We start from the raw sequence: 17896 nt of genomic DNA on the forward strand, positions 1-17896 counted from the left end.
ATTCACAGTAGTGCCAAAGAAGATGAAATGATTGGGAATTTACCTAACAAAAGACGTGAAAGATCTCTATAAAGAGAACTATGAAACTCTAAGAAAAGAAATAGCTGAAAATGTTAACAAATGTAAAAACATACCATGCTCATGGCTGGGAAGAATCAACATTATCAAAATGTCCATACTACCCAAAGCAATATATAATTTCAACGCACTCCCTATTATAGCTCCACTGTCATATTTTAAGGATCTTGAAAAAACAATACTTCGTTTTATATGGAATCAGAAAAAAACCTCGAATAGGCAAGACATTACTCAGAAATAAAAACAAAACGGGAGGAATCACACTACCGGACCTCAGACTTTACTACAAATCGATAGTGATCAAAACAGCATGGTATTGGCACAAAAACAGAGAAGTAGATATCTGGAACAGAATAGAGAACCAAGAGATGAATCCAGCTACTTACCGCTATTTGATTTTTGACAAGCCAATTAAAAACATTCAGTGGGGAAAAGATTCCCTATTTAACAAATGGTGCTGGGTGAACTGGCTGGCAACCTGTAGAAGACTGAAATTGGTCCCACACCTTTCACCACTAAATAAGATAGACCCTCATTAGATTAAAGATTTAAACTTAAGACATGAAACTATAAAAACACTAGAGGAGAATGCAGGGAAAACCCTTGAAGAAATTGGTCTGGGTGAGTATTTCATGAGGAGAACCCCCCGGGGAATTGAAGCAGCTTCAAAAATACACTACTGGGACTTGATCAAACTAAAAAGCTTCTGCACAGCTAAGAACACTGTAAGTAAAGCAAACAAACAGCCCTCAGAATGGGAGAAGATATTTGCAGGGTATATCTCTGACAAATGTTTAATAACCAGAATCCACAGAGAACTCAAACGCATCAGCAAGAAAAAAACAAGGAATCCCATCACAGCTGGGCAAGGGATTTGAAGAGAAACTTCTCTGAAGAAGACAGGCACACGGCCTTGAGACATATGAAAAAATGCTCATCATCTTTAATCATCAGAGAAGTGCAAATCAAAACTACTTTGAGATATCATCTAACTCCACTGAGACTAGCCTATATCACAAAATCTCAAAACCAGAGATGTTGGCATGGATGTGGAGAAAAGGGAACACTTCTGCACTGCTAGTGGGAATGCAAATTAATACATTCCTTTTTGAAAGAGATATGGAGAACACTCAGAGATCTAAAAATAGATCTGCCATTCAATCCTGTAATTCCTCTGCTGGGCATATACCCAGAAGACCAAAAATCACAATATAACAAAGATATTGGTACCAGAATGTTTATTGCAGCCCAATTCATAATTGCTAAGTCATGGAAAAAGCCCAAGTGCCCATCGATCCACGAATGGATTAATAAATTGTGGTATATGTACACCATGGAATACTATGCAGCCTTAAAGAAAGATGGAGACTTTACCTCTTTCATGTTTACATGGATGGAGCTGGAACATATTCTTCTTAGTAAAGTATCTCAAGAATGGAAGAAAAAGTACCCAACGTACTCAGCCCTACTATGAAACTAATTTGGGGCTCTCACATGAAAGCTATAACCCAGTTACAACCTAACAATAGGGGTAAGTCGGAAAGGGAGGGGGGTGGTGGGTAGAGGGAGGGGGATCGGTGGGATCATACCTGTGGTGTATCTTAGAGGGGTAATTGCGAAACTTGGTAAATGTAGAATGTAAATGTTTTGGCACAGTAACTGAGATAACGCCGGAAAGGCTATGTTAAGCATTGTGATGAAAATGTGTCAAATGGTCTATGAAGCAAGTGTATGATGCCCCATGATCATATCAATGAATACAGTTATGATTCAATAAAAAAAAAATGGAGAGATGTGTGGGTCCAGTTAGTCTTCTACAGGTTGGCAGCCAGTTCACCCAGCACCATTTGTTAAATAAGGAATCTTTTCCCCATTGAATGTTTTTAATTGGCTTGTCAAAGATTAAATAACGGTAAGTAGCTGGATCCATCTCTTGGTTCTCTATTCTGTTCCAGACATCTACTTCTCTGTTTCTGTGCCAGTACCATGCTGTTTTGATCACTATCGATTTGTAGTATGGGCTGAGGTATCTAGCATGATTCCCCCTGCTTTGTTTTTATTTTTGAGTAATGTCTTTGCTATTCGAGGTTTTTTCTGATTCTATATAAAATGAAGTATTGTTTTTTTCAAGATCTTTAAAGTATGTCAGTGGAGCTTTAATGGGGATTGCATTGAAATTATATATTGCTTTGGGCAGTATGGACATTTTAACAATGTTGATTCTTCTCAACCATGAGCTTGGTATATTTTTCCATTTGTTAACATTCTCAGCTATCTCTTTTCTTAGAGTTTCATAGTTCTCTTTATATAGATCTTTCACGTCCTGTGTTAGATATACTCCCAAGTATTTCATCTTCTTTGGCACTACTGTAAATGGGATAGAGTCCTTAACTGTTTTTTCAACTTGACTATTGTTGGTATATATAAAGGCTACTGATTTATGAAGGTTGATTTTGTAACCTGAGACGTTGCTGTATTCCTTGATCACTTCTAAGAGTTTTGTAGTAGAGTCCCCAGTGTTTTCCAGATATACAATCATATCATCTGCGAAGAGCACAAGTTTGATCTCTTCTGAGCCTATGTGGATACCCTTGATCACCTTTTCTTCCCTAATTGCGGTGGCTAAAACTTCCATTACAATGTTAAAGAGCACTGGGGACAATAGGAAGCCTTATCTGGTTCCTGATCTGAGTGAAATGATTTAAATTTAACTCCATTCAATACGATATTGGCTGTGGGTTTGCTGTAGATGGCCTCTATCAGTTTAAGAAATGTCCCTTCTATACCAATTTTCTTGAGTGTTCTGATCATGAAGGGATGTTGGATGTTATGAAAAGTTATTTCTGCATCGATTGAGAGAATCATATGGTGTTTGTTTTTTAATTTGTTTATGTGCTGAATTACATTTATAGATTTACGTATATTGAACCAGCCTTGAGACCGTTGGATAAAACCAACTTGGTCATGATGCATGATTTGTTTGATATGTTGCTGGATTCTGTTTGTTAGGGTCTTGTTGAATATTTTTGCATCTATATTCATTCGTGATATTGGTCTATAATTTTCTTTTCTGTTGGGTCTTTTCCTGGTTTGGGGATCAGGGTGATGTTTGCTTCATCAAACATGTGTTGGGTAGTCTTCCTTCTTTTTCTACCTTTTGGAACAGGTTGAGTAATATAGGTACTAATTCCTCTTTAAAGGTTTGGTAAAATTCTGATGTAAAACCATCTAGTCTCGGGCTTTTCCTTTTGGGGAGATTTTGTATGGTTGATGTTATTTCCGAACTTGATATGGGCCTGTTCAACATTTCCTCTTGATTTTGGTTACGTCTTGGAAGGTGACATGCTTCCAAGTAACGGTCTATTTCCTTCAGATTTTCATATTTCTGAGAGTAAATTTTCTTGTAATATTCATTGAGGATTTTTTGGATTTTGGAGGTCTCTTTTGTTATATCGTCTTTGTTATTTCTGATTGATGAGATTTGAGTGTTTACTCTTTTTTTCCTGATTAGGTTGGCCAAAGGTTTATCTATTTTGTTGTCTTTTCAAAAAAACAGCTTTTTGATTTATTGATCTGTTTTATTATTCTTTTGCTTTCAATTTCATTTAGTTGTGCTGTGATTTGTTTATTTCTTTTCTTCTACTGGATTTGGGCTTGGAGTGTTCTTCCATTTCCAGTCTCTTGAGATGTCCCATTAAGTTGCTTACTTCCTCTCTTTCCGTTCTCCTGAGGAAGGCTTGCAGTGCTATAAATTTCCTTCTTAGAACTGCCTTTGTGGTGTCCCAGAGGTTCTGATAGTTCTTGTCTTCATTGTCGTTTTGTTCCAAAAATTTGGCAATTTCCTTCTTGATCTCATCTCTGACCCAGCCATCATTCAGCATAAGGGTATTTAACTTGCATGTTTTTGTATGAGTATGCAGATTCTTGTTGTTACTCAGCTAAAGTTTTATTCCATGATGTTCCGAGAAGATGCATGGAATAATTTCTATTCCTTTAAATTTACTGAGGTTAGACTTGTGACCTACAATGTGGTCCATTTTGGAGTAAGTTCTGTGGGCTGATGAGAAGTATGTGTATTTAGTTTTGTTGGGATGAAATGTTCTGTAGATGTCTGCTAAGTCTAAATGCTGGATGTTTAGATTTAAATCTAGAATTTCTTTACTCAGCTTTTTGTTGAAGGATCGATCCATCACAGCCAAAGGAGTGTTAAAATCTCCAACTATTATGGAGGTGGAGGAAATCAAGTTGCTCATTTCTGTTAGAGTTTCTCTTATAAATTGAGGTGCATTCTGGTTGTGTGCATAGATATTAATTGAAATCTCATCATATTGAGTCTTACCCTTAACAAATATGAAGTGACCATTCTTGTAGTTCCTTACTTTTGTCGGTTTAAAGTCTATTGTATCTGCAAATAAAATTGCAACACCTGCTTTTTTCTGATTACCATTTGCCTGAAATATGGATGACCATCCTTTTACCCTGTCTTTACCAAATACCCTGTATTTGTCTTTTAAGTTAAGATGTGACTCTTGTATGCAACAAATATCTGGCCTGAGTTTTTGTATCCTGTCAGCTAACCTATGGCTCTTTAGACGGCAGTTTAAGCCATTAACATTAATGGAGAGTATTGATAAGGTTGGTGAAATTTTGGGTATTGAGTTTATCGAAAGTCCAGTAGGCATTTTTAATCCTTTTGCCATTGTGGAAGTTGGAGTTTGATCAGAACTTTCTGAGTGATTTTACTTTTGTAGTAGAAGATTGGGTTGGTTAGTATGGAGGATAGGTCTGAGAATATCCTGAAGAGCTGGTTTGGTTATGGCAAATATCTTTAGCATATGAATGTCATTAAGGTATTTAATTTCTCCATCATAAATTAAACTCAGTTTAGCTGGGTACAATATCTGGGGTTGAAAGTTATTTTGCTTGAGGAGATTAAACGTTGATGACCCCCCTCTTCTGGCTTGAAAAGTTTCAGCAGAGAGATATGCACTCATTTTAATGTTCTTCCCTTTGAAGGTAATAGTTTTCTTTTGCCTGGCCGCTTTGAGAATTTTCTCCTTCATATTAACTTTAGTGAAGTTAATTATGATATGCCTGGGGGATGTCTTATTGTGGTTGAGTCATGCTGGGGTTCTGAAGCTATCTGCTATCTGAATTTCAGGTTCTCTAGGCATGTCTGGAAAATTCTCTTTCATAATTTCATGCAGAAGGGCCTCTGTGCCCAGTGAGTCCACTTCATCTGTTTCAGAAATTCCTATGAGTCAGATATTTGCCTTCTTTGAGTTATCCCAGAGCTCTCTGAGAGAATGATCCATTTTTGCTCTCCATTTCTCTTCTTCTTTGAGAGTTTGGGAGCATTCAAAGGCTTTATCTTCAATGTCGGAGATCCTTTCTTCTGCTTGGTCCATTCTGTTGCTAAGGGATTCTAGTGTATTTTTCATATCCTTGAGGGCTGCACAATCTTGCTTCAGTGTGTCTAAGTCTTTGGTGGTTTTGTCTTTAAATTTGTTAATTCTTGAGACAGCTTTTGAATTTCTCCAGGAAATCATAGTTCCATTTTGTTAATCTTGTTTGCCATCCAAATTCTAATTTGATTTCTGACATCTCTGCCAGTTGTTTGTGAATGGTATCTTCAATTACATCTGCCGTATCTTTCCTTGGGGGGGTTTATCTATTCTGGTTATTCATGTTACCAGAGTTTTTCCACTGATTCCACCCCATGATTGTTTTACTCCCTTTGATTTCTCCCTTGGTGTTTTGTTGAGGACCCGTAGAGTGCTGTGACCTGATAAACTGGGGCCCTGTTTGGTGTAGAGGGGCTAAATGGTTTTGTCTTGTTTTCAGCTGGTTTCTATTTGACCCTAAAGAAACAGTTACTCTGAGTTGAAGTCTCAGCTGTGGAGACATACCAGCAATTAAGTCACCTTACCCACCACAGGCAACAAATGGAAAATCAAATCTTCCTACAACCACACACCCAGGGCACCACCTGGATAGTCCCCAGGTGAGTGGCTCAGTTCAAAAGGTCCAAGTCAATTGTCTCAGTCAGCAGCTGCCTCGGGTGGGAGAGTTCAAGATGTCCCTGGGAACTGGATCACAGGGGTCTGGTGACTGCTCTAATATGGGTTGCTCCAGTGCTGCGTGGAGTCAGGAGGATCCAAGCAGTAAATAGATCAGTCTGGGAAGATTGATGCCTCCTTCCCCACCTTCAGCTCTGTCACGCCCAGTCGCTGCCAGCCCCACAGGGCTGTGACCCAGTCAGTTGTCTGCAGTAAGCCGATACTCCAGGGGTTTGCACCTGCCTAAGTCTCAGGGTAGTCTGTGTCTGCTCATCTAGGCCGCTACTCTGTTTTATCCAGCAGGTGGTGGTGTGGCCTGTCAACCTCAGGCACTTGATGGAGGCTGGAGGTGTTCACTCAGTTCCAGCCCCATTGTTAGTTCATGTTACTGGGTGAACGGAACAACCCTGTGGGAGTTTGTTTCTGACCCTGCTAGATTCCTCTGCAGAGGAGAGACTGATTTGAGTTCCCAGAACCTGTGCCTCAGGCCGTGTCTTTACTCCTGTGGGTTTGTATTCGCAGCACGATCAGTTGTTGGCTGTAGTGTCTTGGCCTCCTTTGTCTATAGGCTGGTGATCCCCTGAGGGCAGGTGCATCTTAGGCTCAGTAAAGTGGTCCTCTGGATCAGCCCCACCATGGGAGTTTCCCGGCTCTGCGAGTGTGTTTTCTAGTCCCTGTGTTCCACCCAGGTCAGTGCCGCCTCAGACAAACCCTTTACTCTTGGGGCCTGTGTTTCAGTTCCAGGTCTGTTCCATGGTGGTTGCCATCTGAGAAGATGCTCGGCCTCATCTCCCATAACCAGATGAGGCCGAGCATCTTCTCAGATGGCAACCACCATGGAACAGACCTGGAACTGAAACACAGGCCCCAAGAGTAAAGGTATATCTTTATCTTGGGATATCCGTTATGGGATATCTGGGGGTGGGCCTTCTTATTGCTGAAGACTGCTGTTGCTCTGCACCTCGGGGCACCACTGCTCCAGTGTAATTCCCTCTTAGCCGACCATCGTCTTCTTGCTCCTTTGCTACAGAGTCAGCACTGTCTGGCTGCAGTCCAGGTCCTGTCTACACCTCTAGAGAGTTCACCCAAGAATCTGGACTCCTGGGGGGCAGGTCTCCAGATCACGGAGTGAGAGTGGAGGGGAGTGCTAGGAGCTCAGAGTTGCAGGTTGTAACACCAAGCTCACTGACAACAAATGAACAGATACAAAGGTTATCAGGCACACGGGCCCATATATACAGAGACAGACGGAAACACATAGACATACATGTCACAGCCATGACAACAGCAATATAAGAACAACTGCAATAAAAATATTGATAATCATAAAATAATTGAACGAAAGGGAAAAAAAGAGAGAAAAAAGTGGTGTTAGTAGGAATGTTAAAAGAGAAGCTAGAAGAAATTACAATTAGAAGACAGAAATAAAAAATATATCTATATAGAATGTAATAATAAAAAATTATCGAAATCTCCTCTAAGAAAATGGTGAAGAAAAAACAGACAAAAACAAAACAAACAAAAAAAACATGAAAACCAAAAAAACAAAACAAAACAATAAAAAGAAAGGCACCAACTACAAAAATATTCTTGTGTGTAGAAATATACCTATATACATCTATATGTCTGCTGTAGGGATCAACTTTCGTAGGAATATATTCATACTGCAATATACTTTATGGACAGCAGGTGGCGCTGTGAGTGGTTCTGAGGCTTATACCTGATTTACAGTTCATACTGTTACCATGGTAACCACCTTCCATGGCCGATTCGCCATTTTGGAATTTCTGTAAAAGTTTGTCACCTAAGAATTGTGTAACCTCGGCTGTTCTTTTCCAGACAGCACTTGCAACCGACCTTCCCACTCAGTGCAGGTGTCCACGGTTCTTAAGTCTTTCCACTCTGTTCCCAGGTTCTCCTGCAAACTGGCGACTGCAATCGGCTGTAGGGGGAGTGGTGCTTAGTTCGTGGGGTTGTTTGTGGTTTTATCTGCTGTAGCTGGCTCCCGGGGCTGAAGCCAAGTTTGCGGCTTTAGCAGCTAAAGCCAGGTCCGCAGCTTCAGTAGCTGTAGCTGGTTCCGTGGTTGGAGCGTCTGGGGGACTTATTCTGAGTTTTATGGTTCAGAGTTTCCCTTTTGGATCGGCGCCCGCCAGTTCGCCGTGCAGCCTGAACTGCCAGCCCCCTCCAACACCTGGGGGAAATGTGCCTGCCCTTTAGGGTTGTTCAAAATATCTGTTTCCTAGGCAGGATCTCTTCCTTTCAATTGTCCAACAGTTTGCCCAGCTCCCCGTGGTTTTGAGTGGCTCTCCTTTCGGATGCCTTCCTCGGCTCAGGAATAATTATTTGTCAATTGGGTTTTGTCAGCATTTACAAGCTGCTGACCTCCATAAGGGAGGGGCCGTGGCAGGGAAGACTCTCTACAACAGAGTCTGTGGTTTTAAATTACCCCTCATATATAGCAATCTGCCAGTTCGCTGGGCGTCTCCAGCTGTCTATCCACTCCAATAATCCACACACAGGGAAGGTCCAGACTGCCTTTCCTCTCACCTGATGGCTTGGGAGAGGTGGGCTACACGTCCGTCCTGTCCGCCATCATGCTCCCTCCCCCCACATTATTTATTTCTATCCCTTTTCACTAACAGTGTGTCTCAGTAAAAAGAGTATATCTCAGTTAGATAATTTACTGGTGAATGGTAGTGGTACAATGAGATCAACGAATCCATGGATAGGATTCTCTGCCTTTCACAAGATCATGAATCAGTGGAATCTACTACTGTTGCTACTTTTCTTTCCTCTTCTTCTCCTTCATTTCTGTGAATCCAGCTGCAGAGGATTGACCATCCCAGGCAGCACATCAAAGGCTCCCAGTTCAGACCTGAGCTAAGGACAGAAACCTTCCCAGGAGGAAGAAGCCACTGCTAGATAAAGAAGAAATTGCTGGGAACCTACCCTCACACCCTTTCTCCCTTACTTCTAACCCCATCTTCAGGTGGCCAAGTGCTTACAGCAGAGCAGCAGCAAGCCCTGGGCTGGGTGCCCAGCAAGTCATGGCTGCTGGCTGTGTGACCCCACTGGCCACCCCTCTTTCTGCTGGGTCCTGCTCCAACCTCTTCCAGCTCCAGATGCACTTTTTTTTTTTGAAGTTTTGGCCGGGGCTGGGTTTGAACCTGCCACCTCCGGCATATGGAACCAGTGCCCTACTCCTTTGAGCCACAGGTGCTGCCCTCCAGATGCATTTAATAGATGCCACAGATACCATATGACACGGTCTAAATTATTCTGTGCCCTTTTATAGAAAGTTTGGCATCCCCTGCTCTGGTAGAGTGGAGTCTTTTTAACTTAACATGCCCAGTGATTCCAATAGAGAAGCAGAAGTTTGTGCAACTCAGGAATTTGGAGCCAGGAAGTCTACATGTGTACAGACACTGCCAGGAAAGCAAAGATACGTCAGAGCAGTGATTTTTTTTTTTTTTCGCTGGGGCTGGGTTTGAACCTGCCATATCTGGCATATGGGGCCAGCAGCCTACTACTTTGAGCCACAGGCGCCGCTCCAGAGCAGTGATTTTTAATGGTGTAATGTGAAACTTTTTAAAGACCATTAATTAGGACCCCTTGCCATGTGATGTCCTGCATTGCCTCAGGGCAATGCAGGGAGTCTCTACTAGCAAGAAAGCCCTCAACCTTGGACTTCTCAGCCTCTATGCCTATAGACAGGTATGAAGACAAGATGGCGGCCGAGTAACAGCTTCCTTGCATCTGGGCACTGTGAGTCTGGGGAGATAGGACTCCAGGCATCTCCGGCTGGTGTGATCTGCCTATCGTAACCCCTGTGAGGATACAGGGAGTCAGTGAGAGACTGCTGGACCACAAGAGGAGGAGTAAAGCAGTGGAAAACCGGCAAGTGGTCGCATGTGTTCAATCAGTCTAAACCCGCCCGCAACTTCCACAGGCACGAGAATTTAAAGAGCAAGAGGAAGTGAAAGGAAAATTAGGGCAAGGAAACAGATAAAAGATATCACTCATGAGAAAGAATCAGCAGAAACCTCCAGGCAACATGAAGAACCAGTCCAGAACAACCCTGTCAAGGGAACGTGAGGTAGCTACTGCAGAGGATTCCACCTATAAAGAAATGTTAGGAATGACAGAAAGGGAATTTAGAATACACATGATAAAAACAATGAAAGAAATATGGAAACAATGAAGAAAACTGCTAATAAAGTGGAAAATAACCAAAAGGAAATCCAAAAACAGAATCAAATAAGAGATGAACGATATGAAGAATATAAAAAGGATATAGCAGACCTGAAGGAACTGAAACAGTCAATTAGGGAACTTAAAGATGCAATGGAAAGTATCAGCAATAGGTTAGACCATGCAGAAGAAAGAATTTCAGAGGTAGAAGACAAAGTTCTTGAGATAAATCAGATAGTAAAAGAGGCAGAAAAGAAGAGAGAGAAAGCAGAACGTTCACTGTCAGAATTATGGGACTTTAGGAAGCACTCCAACATACGAGTTATAGGAATCCCAGAATGGGAAGAAGAATGCCCCATAGGAATGAGGAAGCCATACGAGAGAATATTATAAAAGAAAATTTCCCAAATATCACCAAGGATTCTGACACACTGCTTTCAGAGGGATATCGGACCCCAGGTCCCCTCAACTCTAACCGAGCATCTCCAAGACACATTGTGATGAACCTGTCCAAAGTCAAGACAAAAGAAAAGATTCTGCAAGCTGCCAGGAGTAAGCACCAGTTGACCTACAGGGGCAAATCCATCAGAGTGACTGCAGACTTCTCTAATGAAACTTTTCAAGCAAGAAGACAATGGTCATCTACCTTTAATCTACTTAAAGATAACAATTTCCAGCCCAGAATTCTGTACCCTGCTAAGCTAAGCTTAAAAATTGACGGAGAAATCAAATCATTTACGGATATACAAACATTGAGGAAATTCGCCACAACAAGACCAGCTCTACAGGAAATACTTCAACCTGTTCTGCACACTGACCACCACAATGGATCAGCAGCAAAGTAAGAACTCAGAAATCAAAGGACAGAACCTAACCTCCACACTGATGCAAAAGATAAAACTAAGCAATGGGCTCTCACAAAATAAGATGAATAGAATACTACCACACTTATCAATTATCTCAATAAATGTTAATGGCTTGAATTCCCCACTGAAGCGACATAGATTGGCTGGATTAAAAAACATAAGCCATCCATTTGCTGCCTGCAAGAAACACATCTGGCTTCAAAAGACAAATTAAAGCTCCGAGTCAAGGGTTGGAAGACAATTTTTCAGGCAAATGGAATTCAGAAGAAAAGAGGAGTTGCGATCTTATTTTCAGATACATGTGGATTTAAAGCAACTAAAGTCAAAAAAGACAAAGATGGTCACTTTATATTGGTCAAGGGAAAAATACATGAAGATGTTTCAATTCTAAATATTTATGCATCCAATTTAAATGCTCCCCGATTCTTGAAACAGACCTTATTCAGTTGGAGCAATATGATATCTGATAATACCATAATAACACGGGACTTTAACACTCCTCTTACAGAGCTGGACAGATCCTCTAAACAGAAATTAAACAAAGATATAAGATATTTAAAGGAGACCCTAGAACAACTGTGCTTGATAGACGCATATAGAACACTCCATCCCAAAGATAAAGAATATACATTCTTCTCATCACCCCATGGAACATTCTCCAAAATTATCATATCCTGGGACACAAAACAAATATCAACAGAATCAAAAGAATTGAAATTTTACCTTGTATCTTCTCAGACAATAAGGCACTAAAGGTGGAACTCAACTCTAACAAAAATGCTCGACCTCACACAAAGGCATGGAAATTAAACAATCTGCTGTTGAATAACAGATGGGTGCAGGAAGAAATAAAACAGGAAATCATTAACTTCCTTGAGCATAACAACAATGAAGACACAAGCTACCAAAACCTGTGGGATACTGCAAAAGCAGTTTTGAGAGGAAAATTCATCGCTTTAGATGCCTACATTCGAAAAACAGAAAGAGAGCGCATCAACCTCACAAGCCATCTTATTGAATTGGAAAAGAACAATGTAAGCCTAAACTCAGTAGAAGAAAAGAAATGTCCAAAATCAAATGAGAGATCATTGAAATTGGAAACAAAAGAATCATTCAGAAAATTAATGAAACAAGGAGTTTGTTTTTTGAAAAAATAAATAAAATAGATAAACCATTGGCCAGACTAACGAGAAATAGAAAAGTAAAATCTCTAGTAACCTCAATCAGAAATGATAAAGGGGAAATAACAACTGATCCCACAGAGATACAAGAGATCATCTCTGAATACTACCAGAAACTCTATGGCCATAAATTTGACAATGTGAAGGAAATGGATCAGTATTTGGAATCATGCCCTCTCCCTAGACTTAGCTGGGAAGAAATAGAGCTCCTGAACAGACCAATTTCAAGCACTGAGATCAAAGAAACAATAAAAAATCTTCCAACCAAAAAATGTCCTGGCCAGATGGCTTCACACCAGAATTCTATCAAACCTTTAAGAGCTTATTCCTGTACTGCAGAAATTATTTCAAAAAATTGAGGAAGAAGGAATCTTCCCCAACACATTCTATGAAGCAAACATCACCCTGATACCAAAACCAGAAAAAGACCCAACCAAAAAGGAGAATTTCAGACCAATCTCACTCATGAATATAGATGCAAAAATTCTCAACAAAATCCTAGCCAATAGATTATAGCTTATCATCAAAAAACTCATTCATCATGATCAAGTAGGCTTCATCCCAGGGATGCATGGCTGGTTTAACATACCCAAGTCCATAAACGTTATCCACCATATTAACAGAGGCAAAAAGAAAGATCACATGATCCTCTCAATAGATGCAGAAAAAGCATTTGATAAAATCCAGCATCCTTTTCTAATTAGAACACTGAAGAGTATAGGCATAGGTGGCACATTTCTAAAACTGATTGAAGCTATGTATGACAAACCCACAGCTAATATTTTACTGAATGGAGTAAAACTGAAAGCTTTTCTCCTTGGTTCATGGAACCAGACGAGGTTGTCCTCTGTCACCTTTACTATTCAACATAGTGCTGGAAGTTCTAGCCAATACAATTAGGCAAGACAAGGAAATAAAGGGAATCCAAATGGGAGCAGAGGAGGTCACACTCTCCCTCTTTGCTGACGACATGATCTTATACTTAGAGAACCCCAAAGACTCAACCACAAGACTCTTAGAAGTCATCAAAAAATACAGTAATGTTTCAGGATATAAAATCAGTGTCCACAAGTCAGTAGCCTTTGTATACACCAATAACAGTCAAGATGAGAAGCTAATTAAGGACACAGCTCCCTTCAGCATAGTTTCAAAGAAAATGAAATACCTAGGACTATACCTAACGAAGGAGGTGAAGGACCTCTATAAAGAAAATTATGAAATCCTCAGAAAGGAAATAGCAGAGGATTTTAATAAATGGAAGAATACACCATGCTCATGGATGGGTAGAATCAACATTGTTAAAATGTCTATACTTCCCAAAGCAATCTACCTATTCAATGCCATTCCTATCAAAATACCAACATCGTACTTTCAAGATTTGGAAAAAATTATTCTGCATTTTGTATGGAACTGGAAAAAACCCCGTATAGCTAAGGCAGTTCTTAGTAATAAAAATAAAGCTGGGGGCATCAGTATACCAGATTTTATTCTGTACTACAAAGGCATAGTGGTCAAGACAGCTTGGTACTGGCACAAAAACAGAGACATAGACACTTGGAATCGAATTGAAAACCAAGAAATGAAACTAACATCTCACAACCACCTAATCTTCAATAAACCAAACAAGAATATACCTTGGGGGAAAGACTCCCTATTCAATAAATGGTGTTGGAAGAACTGGATGTCTACATGTAAAAGACTGAAACTGGACCCACACCTTTCCCCACTCACAAAAATTAATTCAAAATGGATAAAGGACTTAAATTTAAGGCATGAAACAATAAAAATCCTCAAAGAAAGTGTAGGAAAAACACTGGAAGATATTGGCCTGGGGAAAGACTTCATGAAGAAGACTGCCATGGCAATTGCAATAACAATAAAAATAAACAAATGGGACTTCATTAAACTGAAAAGCTTCTGTACAGCCAAGGAGACAATAACTAAAGCACAGAGACAACCTATACAATGGGAAAGGATATTTGCATATTTTCAATCAGACAAAAGCTTGATAACGAGGATCTATAGAGAACTCAAATTAATCCACATGAAAAAAGCCATCAATCCCGTATATCAATGGGCAAGACACATGAATAGAACCTTCTCTAAAGATGAAAGACGAATGGCTAACAAACACATGAAAAAATGTTCATCATCTCTATATATTAGAGAAATGCAAATCAAAATCACCCTGAGATGCCATCTAACCCCAGTGAGAATGGCCCTCATCACAAAATCTCAAAACTGCAGATGCTGGCGTGGATGTGGAGAGAAGGGAACTCTTTTACACTGCTGGTGGGACTGCAAACTAGTACAACCTTTCTGGAAGGAAGTATGGAGAAACCTCAAAGCACTCAAGCTAGACCTCCCATTTGATCCTGCAATCCCATTACTGGGCATCTACCCAGAAGGAAAAAAATCCTTTTATCATAAGGACACTTGTACTAGACTGTTTATTGCAGCTCAATTTACAATCACCAAAATGTGGAAACAGCCTAAATGCCCACCAACCCAGGAATGGATTAACTAGCTATGGTATATGTACACCATGGAATACTATTCAGCTATTAAAAAAAATGGAGACTTTACATCCTTCGTATTAACCTGGATGGAAGTGGAAGACATTATTGTTAGTAAAGCATCACAAGAATGGAGAAGCATGAATCCTATGTACTCAATTTTGATATGAGGACAATTAATGACAATTAAGGTTATGTGGGGGAGGAAAAGCAGAAAGAGGGATGGAGGGAAGGAGGTGGGGCCTTGGTGTGTGTTACACTTTATGGGGGCAAGACATGATTGCAAGAGGGACTTTGCCTAACAATTGCAATCAATGTAACCTGGCTTATTGTACCCTCAAGGAATCCCCAACAATAAAAAAATAAAAAATAAAAAAGATCATTAATTAAACTATTTTCAAAGGAAGTTCAAAGCACAGTAAGTATATACCTTTTTTTACTTTTCTTTTGATCAACATATTTTAAGTGTACATGTTTTATAGGTTCAAGCACATTGTGAGATTAAAAAACATTGAGAAACACTGTTTTAGCGTAACAACTAGTACAAGAGTCTTAAAGGTGACCTAAAATAGCCTTAAGACTAATTATGTCATTAGCTTAAATCTACATTGTGGTCCACAGCCCTCTAATGGTCTCTAAGAGCCTCTAAGAGAGGCTCATGGGAAGTCAGTATGCACAGTAAAATTCTGGTTCCAAGGCGGTCTCTGAAATATGAGGTAAGCCTTGCCCAGGTGGTATAAAAGAGCACTGCTGGCCATTACACTTGCCTCTTTACCTACTTGCTCTGGCAATGGAGGCCCATTCTCTCTCTCAATGGTGAATGTGTGTCTTTGTAAACTTTCTTACTCTGTAAACCTATCTTTTTCTTGCTCAATAAACTCTGTTTCATGCTTGCCTTACTCTGGAGCAGCAGTTCTCAACCTGTGGGTCTGTATTAAAGGTTCCCTTTTGGACTGTATTAAAGGTTCTCAGCGTTAGGAAGGTTGAGAATCACTGCTCTGGGGAGTCTGGTCATTTTTTGTCCAAGAGCACTTCAGTAACTGAGGATCTGGGCAGCTTTCTGAAACACACATACGACACAGGCAGCTGCCTTGAAACCCAACACTAATGGCAGGGACTCAAAGAGCTTTTGTACACCAGTGTTTACAGCATTGTTGTGAAGACCCCACCACTGCCACACTGAAATTATAACACATTTGATTGTTGAAAATATACTGTAAAGGAGTGTATTTTTTTTTTAGGCATCTAGAGTGTGCCTGCTTTGTATGTTCTGTGAGATTGTCAGCCTTGGATAAAATAAACCCTGGGTCTGTTAAAACCCAGAGTCACTGCTGTCCTTCAGAGCTTTTTTCTTTCTTTCTTTCTTTTTTTTTTTTTTTGTTGTTGTTGCTGGCTTTTTTTTTTCTTTCTTGTTGAGACAGAGTCAGTCTCCCTCTCTCTCTCTCTCTCTCCCCCCACCCCACTCAACCCCCAGCTGGAATGTAGTGGCATCATCATACTTCATTGCAATCTGAAACTGCTGGGCTAAAGCGATTGTCCTGTCTCAGCCTCTGGAGTAGCTTGGACTACAGGCCTACGCTACTGCACCTGTGGTGCAGAATTTTTGGATGCAGAGACACTCCGCCAGGCTGCAGAACATCACCTAACATATTGCCTCCTCTCTGATTTCCTTTTCCTTTGGGAGTTCTCTTTCCCTCTACCATTTCTGGGCAGGGACTCACAAGTGGAAGCCTGTGGATACTCACAGGCTGCATGGATCTTCCCCCATGGCTAACCTGTCAAAGCACATCCCAAATAAAGCTTGTTGCTGGCTTGTGATCACATCTTTTCCCCTAATTAGCCAAGATATCTCTTGAACACCTACATTTATGTATTATTTGTTTTTTCACATTTAGATCTTTGATCCATTTGGAATTTATTCTTACACATATTGCAAGGTATAGATTTAATTTTGTCTTTTGTCAAACAGCCTACCAGTTGTTTTAGTACCTTTCATTAGAAACTGCGGCTTTTTTGTAAGCATATATGGCATATCTACTGGGTGAGGGGCACAGCTACAACTTGGACTCTACCTAACCAACACAAATAGGGTAACTTAATCGTCTGTACCCTGATATTAATCCAAAAAGAAAATAAATTGCTTTTTTTGCCCCACTGATATGAAATGACACATTTATGAACTAAATTTCCACATATTCTTATTGAGTCTATTTCTAGACATTCCATTAATCTTTTTCCTGCTCATGTGCCAGTATTATATAGTTTTAATCATAGACTTTATAGTGAGTTTTAATATCTTGCTTTCATTTGTCAACATTTTCTTGGTTATTACCATGTTTGTACTTCCATATAAACTTATAAGTAGTCCTGACCAATATGGGTAGATAAGAAAAATTACAGAAATATTTGATGACGAGAAAATTACAGAAATATTTGATGACGAGAAAATAATCAAGATTTGCAGAAGATACAATTACACTGAAAACGCAAAGGAATCAACTACTAGAGTTAACCGTGTTGTTCCGATATACATAAAGGAATAAGATGCCAGGTGCAGTGGCTTACTCCTGTAATCCTAGCACTTTGGGAAGGTGAGGCTAAAGGATCACTTGAGCTCAAGAGTGCCAGACCAGCCAGAGCAAGAGCGAGACCCTGTCAAAAAATAGAAAAACTAGCGGGCGTGGTGGAACGTGCCTGTAGTCCCAGCTACTTGGGAGGCTGAGCCAAGAGGATAGCTTGAGCCTAAGAGTCTGAGGCTGCTGTGAGCTAAGATGATGCCACGGCATCTAGCCTGGGCGGCAGAATGAGATTCTGTCTCTTAAAAAAAAAGAAAAAAAACACACACACACACCAAAAAACCCCGGAAAGGCTCTATTGAATGCGGAGGGAGCCGGGAGACATATAGAAGAGCTTTTCATGAGCGTCCTCCGGGGTGTGCCCTCATTCCCAAACTGGGTCTTCCAATCCATCCCTTGGTCCAAACCGCTGGCTTAGTGCCATCTCCA

Source organism: Nycticebus coucang, chromosome 3 (assembly GCF_027406575.1).
Source record: "Nycticebus coucang isolate mNycCou1 chromosome 3, mNycCou1.pri, whole genome shotgun sequence".
Lineage (NCBI taxonomy): Eukaryota > Metazoa > Chordata > Mammalia > Primates > Lorisidae > Nycticebus > Nycticebus coucang.